Genomic DNA, 12,907 nt, shown 5'->3' on the forward strand with positions numbered 1-12,907 from the left:
AAAGAGGTCACATGACATCTATTCCTCCAAATAACGGCCCATGTGATTTATAGCTGGACTCTCAGCACCAAAACCTTTATGTAAATCTTTTCTTCAATAGCTACAAAGGATATCAATCCACTTCATGTTCATCAAACAGCCCCAGATATTACCAGATATTACCGTGTAAAAGTATCAGAGACAGAACCACTGCGCTGTACATAGCCTGTGCAGAGAGCGGAGCGGTGGGAGGGACCCAGCAGACTCCACCCACTACAGAAATCTACAGGAGGGGGCGGAGACAGGCCAAGTCCCCCTGCACAAGGAGAGAAAGTGCAAAGCTGTGGGAGGGGCCCAGCAGACTCCACCCTCTACAGAAAACTGCAGGAGGGGGCGGAGACAAGGCCAGTCCGCCCGCACAAGAAAAGATAGCTGTGAGGCCCAGCAGGCTCCACCCACTACAGAAAAGGGCGGAGAGAAGAGCAGCCCCCCTGCACAAGCAAAGCAGAGCTGTGGGAGGGGCCCAGTAGACTCCACCCAGTACAGAAACCGACAAGAAGGGGCGGAGACAAGACCAGTCCCCCCGCACAAGAAAACAGAGCACAGCTATGGGAGGGGCCCAGTAGACTCCACCCTCTACAGAAAACTACAGGAGGGGGTGGAGAGAAGACCAGCCCCCCTGCACAAGGAGAGAGCGCAGAGCTGTGGGTGGGGACCGGCAGGCTCCACCCACTACAGAAAACTGCACGAGGGGGCGGAGACAAGATCAGTCGCCCCGCACAAGAAAAGATAGCTGTGGGAGGGGCCCAGTAGACTCCACCCTCTACAGAAAACTACAGGAGGGGGCGGAGAGAAGACCAGCCCCCCTGCACAAGGAGAGAGCGCAGAGCTGTGGGTGGGGACCGGCAGGCTCCACCCACTACAGAAAACTGCACGAGGGGGCGGAGACAAGATCAGTCGCCACGCACAAGAAAAGATAGCTGTGGGAGGGGCCCAGTAGACTCCACCCTCTACAGAAAACTAAAGGAGGGGGCGGAGACAAGACCAGTCCCCCCACACAAGAAAAGAGCAGAGTTGTGGGAGGGGCCCAGCAGACTCAGCCCACTACAGAAAACTACAGGAAGAGGCGGAGACAAGACCAGTCCCCGTCACAAGGAGAGAGAGCACAGAGCTGTGGGAGGAGCCTAGCAGGCTCCACTCTACAGAAAACTACAGGAAGAGGTGGAGACAAGACCAGTCCCCCCGCACAAGAAAAGAGCAGAGTTGTGGGAGGGGCCCAGCAGACTCAGCCCACTACAGAAAACTACAGGAAGAGGCGGAGACAAGACCAGTCCCCGTCACAAGGAGAGAGAGCACAGAGCTGTGGGAGGGGCCTAGAAGGCTCCACTCTCTACAGAAAATGACAGAAGGGGGTGAAGACAACACCGGTCCCCCCCCGCACAAGGAAAGCAGATCTGTGGGAGGGGCACAGCAGGCTCCACCCACTACAGAAAACGACAGGAGGGGGAGGAGACAAGACCAGTCCCCCTGCACAAGTATAGAGGGCAGCACTTTATTACAGGGATTCTCACTACTGCACAGATCTGGAAGAAATACACAACACTCACCGAGATTAAAGAAGAAACATGAACATCAGCTTATAAAACAGTCATTTTATATATATATATTTATTTTTATTTTATTAATATTACTATTACGTTATTAATAATCTGCAGAGTCATATGAAAGGTAACTCTTGTGACTCCCCTCGGCTCTCTCGCGCCTCTCACCACTACTTAGCGCGAGGACCGGCACTTTCCCTAATGAGGAGGGAAATGGCTGGAAATGAGCTTTTTTTCCCATTTTTTGTATTTTCTTAATGAAACGCTTTCCTGTGCATTACACAGACTAATGGAGGACGTGTAGATTGCGTGCATTAGCCGGCCCGATACATCTGGGAGACAATAAAATGAGCTTTTAGGAGATTTTAGGAGTTTAGAGCGCCGAGGGATTTCTGAATCAACAATGAGTGAGCGTTAATGCTGGAGAGAGCCGCATCGCCGACCGAACGTCCCAGTCTCCTCGTACTTTACAGTAGTAATAATAATAATAATACAGGGAAAAAAGGTGACCCAGAGTCACCTGATCCACTTCTTATAGGTAAGGGCAAGGCCGGGACAAGGGGTGGGCGGGAGGGACAGCTGCCCTGGGCGCAGCAGAGCAAAGGGAGAGAGAAAGGACACGGGGCAGTAACGGGGAAAAAGTCCTTCCCCAATTTATCACTTCTTTAGAGTAAAGTAAGGAAAAACATAAGACCTCAGTCTTGTCTTCAGAGGCTGCAATCATGCATCTGTGGTCACCTGTGTGCCACGCTGTGTAAGCAGGTGGGACTCCGTGGCGGAAACAGCATCTTTAGTTAAGTATTCTCATTATATTTTCTTCATTTGTATCGGTTATTACTTTGAATTTTTTTTATACTTATACATATCGAATATGACCCTAAAAACGTGACACAATAATAGGTGCAATGTAGGGCTGCTCCTTGGCACGTTGTCAGATGGGGTATTCGTCACACAGGGTTCTCACTGAGGTAGGTTCAGGGGCTCTGAGGTGGTTATTCTGAGTGGAGAAAACTGGCTTTGGAATGGTTTCTGGAGTCCGGAAACTTTGGAAGGTGTTGGGAAGGAGGAAGCATCTGACCCAGGGGTCTCAAATCGGTGGCCCTCCAGCTGTTTTGCGGAACTACAAGTCCCATCATGCCTCTGCCTGAGGGAGTCATGCTTGTAACTGTCAGCCTTGCAATGCCTCATGAGACTTGTAGTTTCTCAACAGCTGGAGCTGAAGACCCATGATCTAACCCTATGTGCAATGGAGACCAGCAGCCTGGTGTGCAGAATGCTTTCTCTGGAGACAAGCTGCTGCAGGAGCAATGTGTGTGTGGAGAGAGACACACGAGGAGAGGGTCTACCCCGACCTCAAAGGAGGAGGTGACCAGGACTGACCAGGCTGTGGCCAGAAAGTGAGACTAATGCCCGTACACATGTTCCCGATTATCGTAAGTGCCGGTTCACACAGGGGCGACTCAGAACCGACTTCAAGTCGCCCCTAGTCGCCTCAGGTCGCACAACATGTAGAAATCAATGTAAGGGTCCGTTCACACAGGGGCAACTTGGGATCCGACTTCAAGTCGCCTCAGGTCGCACAACATGTAGAAATCAATGTAAGTGAATGAGAGAATGCACATTACTGAAGTCGCTCCGACTTCAGAAAAGGTTCCTGTACTACTTCAATCCAACTTGTAGGCGACCGGTACCCATTGATTTCAATGGAAGTCGCCTCCGAGTCGGATCTCCGTCTATACAGAGGCGACTCTCAGAATTATCAGCTCTCAAAAGGAGTTCCCCCCCTGAGAGCTCCTTCTCTGATTGGCCACAGCAAATCGCCTGGCTTAAAGTAGTGTTAAGTCGTGTTAAGTGTCCAAGTCGTGTCCAAGTCGTGTCCAAGTCGTGTCCAAGTCGCGTCCAAGTCGCGTCCAAGTCGCGTCCAAAAGTCGTGTTTCCCCTGTGTGAACCGAGTTTACATTTTGTTGCATACAACTAAGATTGAATATAAGGTTCACACTGCGGGCGATGCAAGGCGACACGACTCGCCTCGCCGCGCTCTCGCAAGTCGCCCCCGTTCTGTACAATGGAACCGTTCTGAGAGGAGCGACTCGAGTCGCTCCGACTCAGAAAAAAGGTTCCTGTACTACTTCTGGGCGACCTGGGGGCGACTTGCATTGACTTCTATACAGAAGTCATCTGCAAGTTGCCGCTGAGGTCGCGGCAGGTCGCTGCGAGGCAAGTCGGTGTCGCCTCGCATCGCCTGCAGTGTGAACCGGCCCTAACACTGCAAAATGTGTGTAAGATTTTTGTCGTACGATTCTGGAAAAATCTTCCGTTGTGCGTAGCTACGTATTTTAAATGATGTCAAAATACGTGCGACCCGTGTGTCCTTCTTGTTTATTTTCATGTTTCCGATCATGCGTGGTGTTTGTCGAACGACTTTTAATCGGACGCATACTGTACTGACTACACGATTGTCGTACGATGGGCTGTCATCCGACCTAAGTTTTCCTGTTTGTCCCATTCGGATTTGGTTGGACGGACTGTCATGATCGGCTGTCGAAAGCTGCGTACTAACGATCAGATTATCGAAACGATCTGTCCGAAAGTGACTTTTGTGGTCCGATAATCGGAACGTGTGTACGGGGCATTAGACATGGTGTGTAACTTAGGCAGGTACCGGTGCAGCCCTAGGTGGACAGAGCTGTGACAGGTAGAAGGCTGGAGAATTCACGTTCGGTTATGATGATGCTGAAAACCTCTTTCAGGGAAACCATGTTTTGTTTTTTTGTTTTTTAAAGAATGGATGGTGACAACAGTGGACCATGCCTGTGTTACAATGGAAGATGTAGTCTCCATTCGAAGGGTGACCACATAGGAGAACAATTTGGAGACTGGGACAGAGCGTTGTCGCACTATAACAGGAAGTGCCTGGAAAAAGGACCTCAATGGCAGGATCGCCAGGGTTGATTTTAAAAGAGGTCTCGGGTTTAAAAAAATATTGAAAATAACTTCTGAAATGACATTATCGTATTAAAGCCTTTTTAAAGGTTTTAGTAATTGGGTTTACATAGACTTTATTCTATTGATAATGATTGAATTTCCTCATTTCTTATCCTCATAGCATCTGATCTTCTCCTCCTTAGTCTGGCTGATGACATTAGCTTTCAGGATTTTTCGTCAAAGCTTAATAGAACAAGCTAAAGTTAGAAGCCGATTGGCTCCCATGCGCAGCTGTTCCCGATTTTTGAACTCTCCAGTTTTAGTAAATCAACCCCCATTGTGTCCAAAGACAAAGATCGACACCGTTCATCAGCTCCACTTCTCATTCAGCACCTCTAGAGGTGGATAGAAGAGCGTTCCATATACTCAACATTTACAGGAACCCCCGTTATGCTGAATGGTGGAGATAACTTCTGCTGTGTCTGAATCAGAAGAAAGGAGAAAAGGATGAAGATCGTCTGACTGAACGACATGAACCTCTACAACAAAACCCAGATGTCCGATTCCACTAGACATGTGCAAAAGGAAGAAATGTGTTTAGTTTCGTTTCGTTTTAATTAGTTAATTCATTAATTTCGTTTAGTTATATTCGTTAACTTCCTTAAATTCGTTTTCGGATTTCGTTTAGTTTTCTACCGAATTCGAAAAATCGGCCACATTCGAAAATATTTCAACCAAATTCGAAAATATTTCTACCGGATTCGAAATGATTTCAACCACATTCGAAAATATTTTGTGACCCAACTTTAGGGCCATGTATCTCGGGGTCACTTGGTGCTAGAAACTCCAAATTTGGATATGTTGTAGTGCTAGTACTATTGTGTTTGCATACCAAATTGGGTTTCTAGCTATAAGTGACCCCGAGATATGTGGCCCCAAAATCGGGTCGCAAAAAGGCCTTCTCTGCTGCAGAAAAGTGCTTGACATTTTGTGACCCGAATTTGGGGCCACGTATCTTGGGGTCACTTGGTGCTAGAAACTCCAAATTTGGATATGTTGTAGTGCTAGTACTATTGTGTTTGCATACCAAATGGGGTTTCTAGCTATAAGTGACCCCGAGATATGTGGCCCCAAAATGTCATTCTCTGCTGCAGAAAAGTGCTCGACATTTTGTGACCCGAATTTGGGGCCACGTATCTCGGGATCACTTTGTGTTAGAAACTCTAAATTTGGTATGCAAACACAATAGTACTAGCACTACAACATATCCAAATTTGGAGTTTCTAGCACCAAGTGACCCCGAGATACATGGCCCTAAAGTCGGGTCACAAAATATTTTCGAATGCAGTTGAAATCATTTCGAATGCGGTTGAAATCATTTCGAATGTGGCCGATTTTTCGAATTCGGTAGAAAACTAAACGAAATCAGAAAACTAAACTAAACTAAATGGAGTGTCTAGCACCAAGTGACCCCGAAATACAGGGCCCTAAAGTCGGGTCACAAAATATTTTCGAATGCGGTTGAAATCATTTCGAATGCGGTTGAAATAATGTCGAATCATGTTGAAATCATTTAGTACTTCGGCTCAAATACAACACAACACCCTTCTAACTCCTTTCTCAGGAATGCACTTTGCCAGTAATCCATCCTCCAGCAAAAAATGTATTAGCTGATTGGACTATAAGATTTACTTTGAGCTGACCTTTTGTTTCATTAGATCTTTAAAGAATTACCGAATCATGTCGAATTCATTGGAATTCATTCGTTATATTTCTTTCGTATTCGTTGTAATTCCTTATTTTTTTATTCGGACATTTCGGATGCATCCGAATGTCCGAAAGATGCAAAATTCGGCCGAATTTCGATTAGTTACGAAACAAATTGCACAAGCCTAGATTCCACTCATCCTAACAGAGACAAGACCACCACTACCCTATAGAAAACGTGTCCTACACGAGGAGATACTGGAGCATTCCTGCACGCACTCCATATGACTATATAATACATTTATATATGACCGAAGGTTGGTGTTGCTGGAAGAGGCTGAAGATGGTTCTTCAGGAAGGTAAGAAGGATGTAGAAGGGAAAAGACCTGAAAAAAGGCAGACATTCTGGTGTCATCCAACAAGACTCGGAGTAAGCTGCAGGAAAGCGCCCAGAAAGGCGAAGAGTAGGCCTTGTGGTCGGTCTCTGATCTGGAGAAGAAGCACGAAAGCCGGACAAGAGGATAGATCACATTGAAGAGCAACATGATGGGATCTACTGCTGTCCTCCTAAACAGGACTCCGATATGGAAGCCAACAATGAAGATTATGGCACCTAGATAGCACTGACGTCAGTTAGCGAATAAGAAAGAGAATGGGGGGGGAGGGGGGCAGCAATGACAGCCCACATAACTATCATGACAGGTCCACTTCAAAGCTGGCCAAACACAGAATCAGCCCTCATCATAGGGAATGGGAATTCCTGTGACTAATGACAAAATAAAAGGGATTATTGACAATCCGGACACCTCTGGAGTTGGCAACGTCCACCCACAACTTGACCGATGGAACCCAATAATATTCTAAAAGAGGAAGATGTCTGATGTCAACACAACCGGGCCAGCCCTCTGCTATGTGAAGCTGTCAGGCCTCAGGAGACTGCAGCAGGCTGCCCATCTACTCTCCATGATTCCTGCAACTCCCTGGATTCCTTGACAGGTCCCAGAAATAGAAATTAATCAGCATCCCTCCCTTAGCAGCTCAGGGAGGCCACACCTGATTATGCAGAAAGAACTTGAGAAAGTGACCTGTGGCCAACTAAGAGGCCCTCCACTATCAGAACCAATGTGCAGAGAGCCAGGCTACAGTCTAATAGCTTCGAAGGAAGATCCAGCTATTGTGGATACTGCAGTGCAAGTATGGTAGGTCCCCTGTGGTGATGGGGCCCCATTCCTTCCACTGTGATACCTTCAAGTGATTTGCCTGTGTTACCAGAGCTACCCCGGACTTCACTGAGAAGGGTGCTGGCTATGAAGATTAGCGCAGGTAGTTGTGTTTTGCACTGTTTTACCAAAGTAGCGATTCTCAGCTAGGATCTCTGTTGCTATAGGATCTTCTAGAGCAGGGGCCCTTAATCTGTGGTCCGCAGGCTGGTTGTAGCCCTTTGCTTGCCTTCATCTGGTCCTTGGGGCCCGATTTCTCCCACTGATACAATTCATTGTTGGTCCCACTGACATCAAAATTGGGCACTATTCCTCCCATTGATACCAATGATGGGGCACTATCACTTTCACTGACACCAAAGATGGGGCACTATTCCTTCCATAGACGTGGAATCCCTCTACTCATCCAACCCCCATGAGGTTGGGGTACAGGCGTTATCCCAGTGGCTAGATATTAAATACCCCTAGCGGGCCCCACAATTCATTTTTGATTGAGTTACTTGAAGTGGTTTTAAACAATAACTTTTTTATTTTTGATAGTAAAAACTATAACCAAAAACGGGGAGTAGCCATGGGGACCTTCTGCACCCCATCTTATGCTTGCCTACATCTGGGATGGTGGGAGAGAGAGGAGGTATACAAATCACCCATTTTTGACACTTTTTTTGTGAAATGGTAGGGGTTCAATGTACCCCATTACCAATTCACACAGGGGGGCGGGAGCTGGGGGTCCCCTTGTTAAAGGGGGCTTCCAGATTCCGATAAGCCCACCGCCCACATACCCCCACAACCACCGGGCAAGGGTTGTGGGGATGAGGCCCTTGCCCCCATCAACATGGGGACAAGGTGCTTTGGGGTCAGACCCCAAAGCACCCTCCCCATGTTGAGAGCATGTGGCCTGGTACGGTTTGGGGGGGGGGGGGGGCGCTCTTTCTTGTCCTGCGGCCTGCCAAGTTTTGTGCTTGGATAAGGGTCTGGTATGGATTTTAGAATTACATTGTATATCCTGTATGTTGCGGTCGTTCAGGTGCTTATCTAATCGTTTTTTTGAAACTATCGATGCCCCCCCGCTGAGACCACCACCTGTGGAAGGGAATTCCGCATCCTTGCCGCTCTTAAAGAACCCTCTACATAGTTTAAGGTTAAATCTCTTTTCTTCTAATTTTAGTGAATAGCCGAGTCTTATTAAATTCCCTTTCGCGGAAAAGTTTTATCCCTATTGTGGAGTCACCAGTCCGGTATTTATAAATTTAAATCATACCCCCTCTCAGGCATCTCTTCTCCAGAGAGGATAAGTTCAGAGCTCACAACCTTTCCTCATATCTAATATCCTCCAGACCCTTTATTAGCTTTGTTGCCCTTCTTTGTAGTCGCTCCATTTCCAGTACATCCTTCCTGAGGACTGGAGCCCAGAACTGGACAGTATACTCCAGGTGCGGCCGGACCAGAGTCTAAGGAATGAATATCCGAGCAGATTGGATCAGTATAGTGCGCTCCATGCCATTTTTCTTCAGTGGTGTTAGATCTCCTTGCCCTCAATAACTACATACCTGGATTAAAGAGGAAATAAACCCTGATGAGTTTACTTCCTCTTTCATTCCCTGCAAAGGTAAAGCATAATGGATTACTATGCATCGCATCACATCGCATCACATCGCATAGTAGTCCATTATGTGTCACTTACCTGACACAGGAGCCAGCGAAGTCACCGCTGTCCCATGTAGTCCGGCGCATCCATCTTCTCAGTGGGTTTCGCTGCTCCGGCGCTGTCATTCGGTGAAGCCGCGATGACGTCACTCCCCCGCATGCGCACGGGAGCGGACACTCGTGGCATATCGCCGCTGACCGCTGCGCCCTCAGTGCGCCTGCGCGCCGCTGTCTTTCGGCAAATATCTCCTAAACCGTATAGGTTTAGGAGATATTTCTTGGACCTACAGGTAAGCCTTAATCTAGGCTTACCTGTAGGTCAAAATTGGTTGTAAGGGTTTACAACCACTTTAAGCAGTCAGGACTGATTACAATCTTGACTATATTTGTTTGGAATACGGATGTAAAAACATTCGCCTACACCATGACGTGTTCATGTCCAATCCCGTTGTCTTCTCAGCCCCATTGACTGACGGACTTATCACCGGGGGGGTATTTTTGTAGATATTACAGAATGTGGTTTTTATTCTGTGGATCTTTCCACTACGGGATAGTGTGACATATGTCAAATTGTGTTCCACACAGACACACACAGCTCCGTTTTTAGGAACGAGCTGCAGGGATCCTAGGGGGGTGCTTTGCATTGTAGAGGGTGGGCTTACCTATTGTGGGGTTTTTGCCCTTTCTTGCCCCTCGGTCTCACGAGGGGTATTTTTGCCCTACACCATGTGTCTGGTTTTAGAGGAATATTTTTGGGGGAGGGTTAGACTTTGGGGGGGGGTCTTGGGTCACTGTGCTAACAATTTATTCTATATATCTTTTTTTTTGTAGTTTCATTTTTTAGGGTGTGTAGAAGTCTTTGTGTTTTTTTATTTTACATTCACTCTATCCAAACATTTGATTGGATTGGCACCTGGTTACTAGACTACGCCCTGAATGTTTTGGTACAGAATGTTCCGTTTTATTTCCTTATTTCTCTTCCAATGGCGTCTGTGAAGATCATCGAGGAGCCACGCTGCTGCATCTGTACGAGCAATTGCCCCAATCTTATGACACTGAACTGTGGACATGGCTTCTGCCGGGAATGCATTACTATTTTTCTGGATAAACAAGATAGAAATGACGGTTACAGCTGTCCTAAGTGCAGAAAGAGAGGGGGCCAAGCCAGCCCGGGATCTCCTGCACTCAATGTCTGCACTCCTCCGTTCTGGCCGTGAAATCCTGTCTGCTCTGCGAGGCCTCATCTCTGTGAAGACCACCTGAGAATACACCAGCACATCACCAGAACACGTCCTACTGAAGCCCACCAAAGACCTGAAGATCAGGAAATGCTCCGTCCATAACAGGACCCTGGAGTATTACTGCAATGAGGACGAAGCTTGTATCTGTGTCTCCTGCAGGGATGGTGGACACCAAGGACACCAGGTGGAGAAGCTGGAAGAGGTCTTCAGGAAGACTGAGCAGAAACTCAAGAATTTGCATGAACAAAGCATAAGGGTAGAAGAAAATAAGACGACATAACGGGTAAAGTCAATAGATTGTTTAAGGACATCAGGCAAAGGCTGGAAAACCTGGAAGAGAGGGTCCACAGTGAGATCTGCAGGCAGGCAGAGCAGTTCTCGGCCTCTAATTTAATGCAGGAGTTGGAGGTCAAGAAGGCCAGGCTATCGTGTAAGATGGTTCCGGCTGAAGAGCCGCCTAACACGACCGATCAAAGAGACGGGGCAACGGATAGAAATACTGAAACGGTGACGGATATACCGAGCGAGACGTGTGAACAGGATGAATTCTCTCTCTTATGATTTTACACGCAGGTTTATCAGATATGGTAAAAATGAAGGACAATCTGTTCCCTGTGCTGCAGCCTACAGGAATAACCCTGGATATAAATACCGCGGCCAATGATGTGCAAATCTCCGATGACCTGAAAACCGCCAAGTCCACCAATGTGAATCAGATGCGCCCAAGACCCAGAGGAAGGTTTCAGACTTGTCTGGTTTTAAGCACCAATACGTTTTCTGCGGGGCGTCATTACTGGGTGGTGGAGACCAGTACACCAGGGAACTGGGCGATAGGTATGTGCTACCCCACTATAAGTAAAGTTCGGGGCTGGATAGGCGAAAGCGACAAGTCCTGGGCTCTCAAGAAGCTTTACGATTCATACCACATACAGCACAACCGTACCTCCAAACATCTGCTGGGCATAGCACCCTGTAACAGCTTCGGAGTATGTCTGGATTATGAGGCCGGGCGGCTCTCCTTCTATGTGCTGTGTGAACCCCGTCCGACTCCTCCACACCTTCACCACCAATTTTAATGGGCGCCTCCATGCCGTGCTTCAGGTGGGAGAGGAAAGGTCAGAGAGCCACATTAAGGTACTCTAGATTGGTGGTTCTCAAACCCTAGGGTCCTGTAGGGGATGAGGTTTGGGTTCAATTCAGAAGGCGGGGTGCTTGCATGGGCACTGTGGGAGACTGGAAGGGGGGGGGGGGGGGGTTGAGGGGCACTGCGGGCAATTATGGGAGGTTGAGTGGCACTGCAGGGAGGAGGGGGGGTTGAGGGGTATTGTGGGCAATTATGGGAGGGGGGTGAGGGGCACTGTGGGCAATTATGGGAGGTTGGGTGGCACTGTAGGGGGGAGGGTTGAGGGGCACTGTGGGCAATTATGGGACGTTGGGTGGCACTGTAGGGAGGAGGGGGGTTGAGGGGTATTGTGGGCAATTATGGGAGGGGGGTGAGGGGAATGTGGGCAATTATGGGAGGTTGGGTGGCACTGCAGGGAGGGGGGGTTGAGGGGCACCGTGTGCAATTATGGGAGGTTGGGTGGCACTGCAGGGAGGGGGGGTTGAGGGGCACCGTGTGCAATTATGGGAGGTTGGGTGGCACTGCAGGGAGGGGGGGTTGAGGGGCACTGTGGGCATTTATGGGAGGTTGGGTGGCACTGCAGGGAGGGGGGGTTGAGGGGAACTGTGTGCAATTATGGGAGGCTGTATGGCACTGCAGGGAGGGGGGGTGTTGAGGGACACTGTGGGCAATTATGGGGGTAGGGTGGCACTGCAGGGAGGTGGGGGGGTAGAGTGGCACTGTGAGCAATTATGGGAGGTTGGGTGGCACTGCATGGATGGGGGGTTGAGGGGCACTGTGGGCAATTATGGGAGGTTGGTGGCACTGCAGGGGGGGGGGGGGGGTTGAGGTTCACTGTGGGCAATTATGGGAGGGGGGGTTGAGGGGCACTGTGGGCAATTATGGGAGGAGGGGGGGTGAGAAGGGGAGGGGGAGGGGAGGGGGAGGGGAGGGGGTTATGGTTAGTGTGATGTTACAGATTTATCTGAGCAAATCGCAACCATTTTGTTTCATCACTAATCAATACAATACAGATGTGGGGGGGGGGGGGGTTATATAAGCTTTCTAATACTAGAACAATATATATATTATATACATACTCATTATATATATACATAATACAGAGTTACAGGATCAGGTGGGTGATGTTGTATAATATAAATACATTACAGATATAATGCTATTATTACATTGATATTTTATGTTACACTTTTATATAGAATGATCCCTATGGAGATGTGACGGCCGCCAATAATTCCCATCTGATTGGAGGACACCACGTCTCAGGGGGGACCAGCGGACCCCTAGGACATTCTTTCTCAGGGGAGTCAGTGGATTGGCTGGGCTGGGTTTATATCCAACTGCCACTGACCCCCCAAACAAGTCAATGTTGGGGGTGTCGGTCTCCACAAATATTGTAGGTTTAGGAATAATCGTGTTTGTTATCAATGTAATTATTGGGATTTGAAAAGTCCAATCAGCAAA

The 12,907-nt window shown here is 48.3% G+C and overlaps 1 protein-coding gene and 1 pseudogene across 1 annotated transcript in view; one reads left to right on the forward strand and one right to left on the reverse strand.

The window, feature by feature from the left end:
- The window catches only part of PRKCA (protein kinase C alpha), a gene marked incomplete in the record, with an annotated part of 355,905 nt that overhangs the window by 238,262 nt on the left and 104,736 nt on the right, over positions 1-12,907 (reverse strand).
- LOC143936235 (zinc-binding protein A33-like) lies at positions 10,063-11,558 on the forward strand (annotated as a pseudogene).

Source organism: Lithobates pipiens, unplaced genomic scaffold (genome assembly GCF_037356315.1).
Source record: "Lithobates pipiens isolate NorthernLeopardFrog02 unplaced genomic scaffold, aLitPip1_a1.2 Scaffold_28, whole genome shotgun sequence".
In the NCBI taxonomy this organism is placed as follows: Eukaryota; Metazoa; Chordata; class Amphibia; order Anura; family Ranidae; genus Lithobates; species Lithobates pipiens.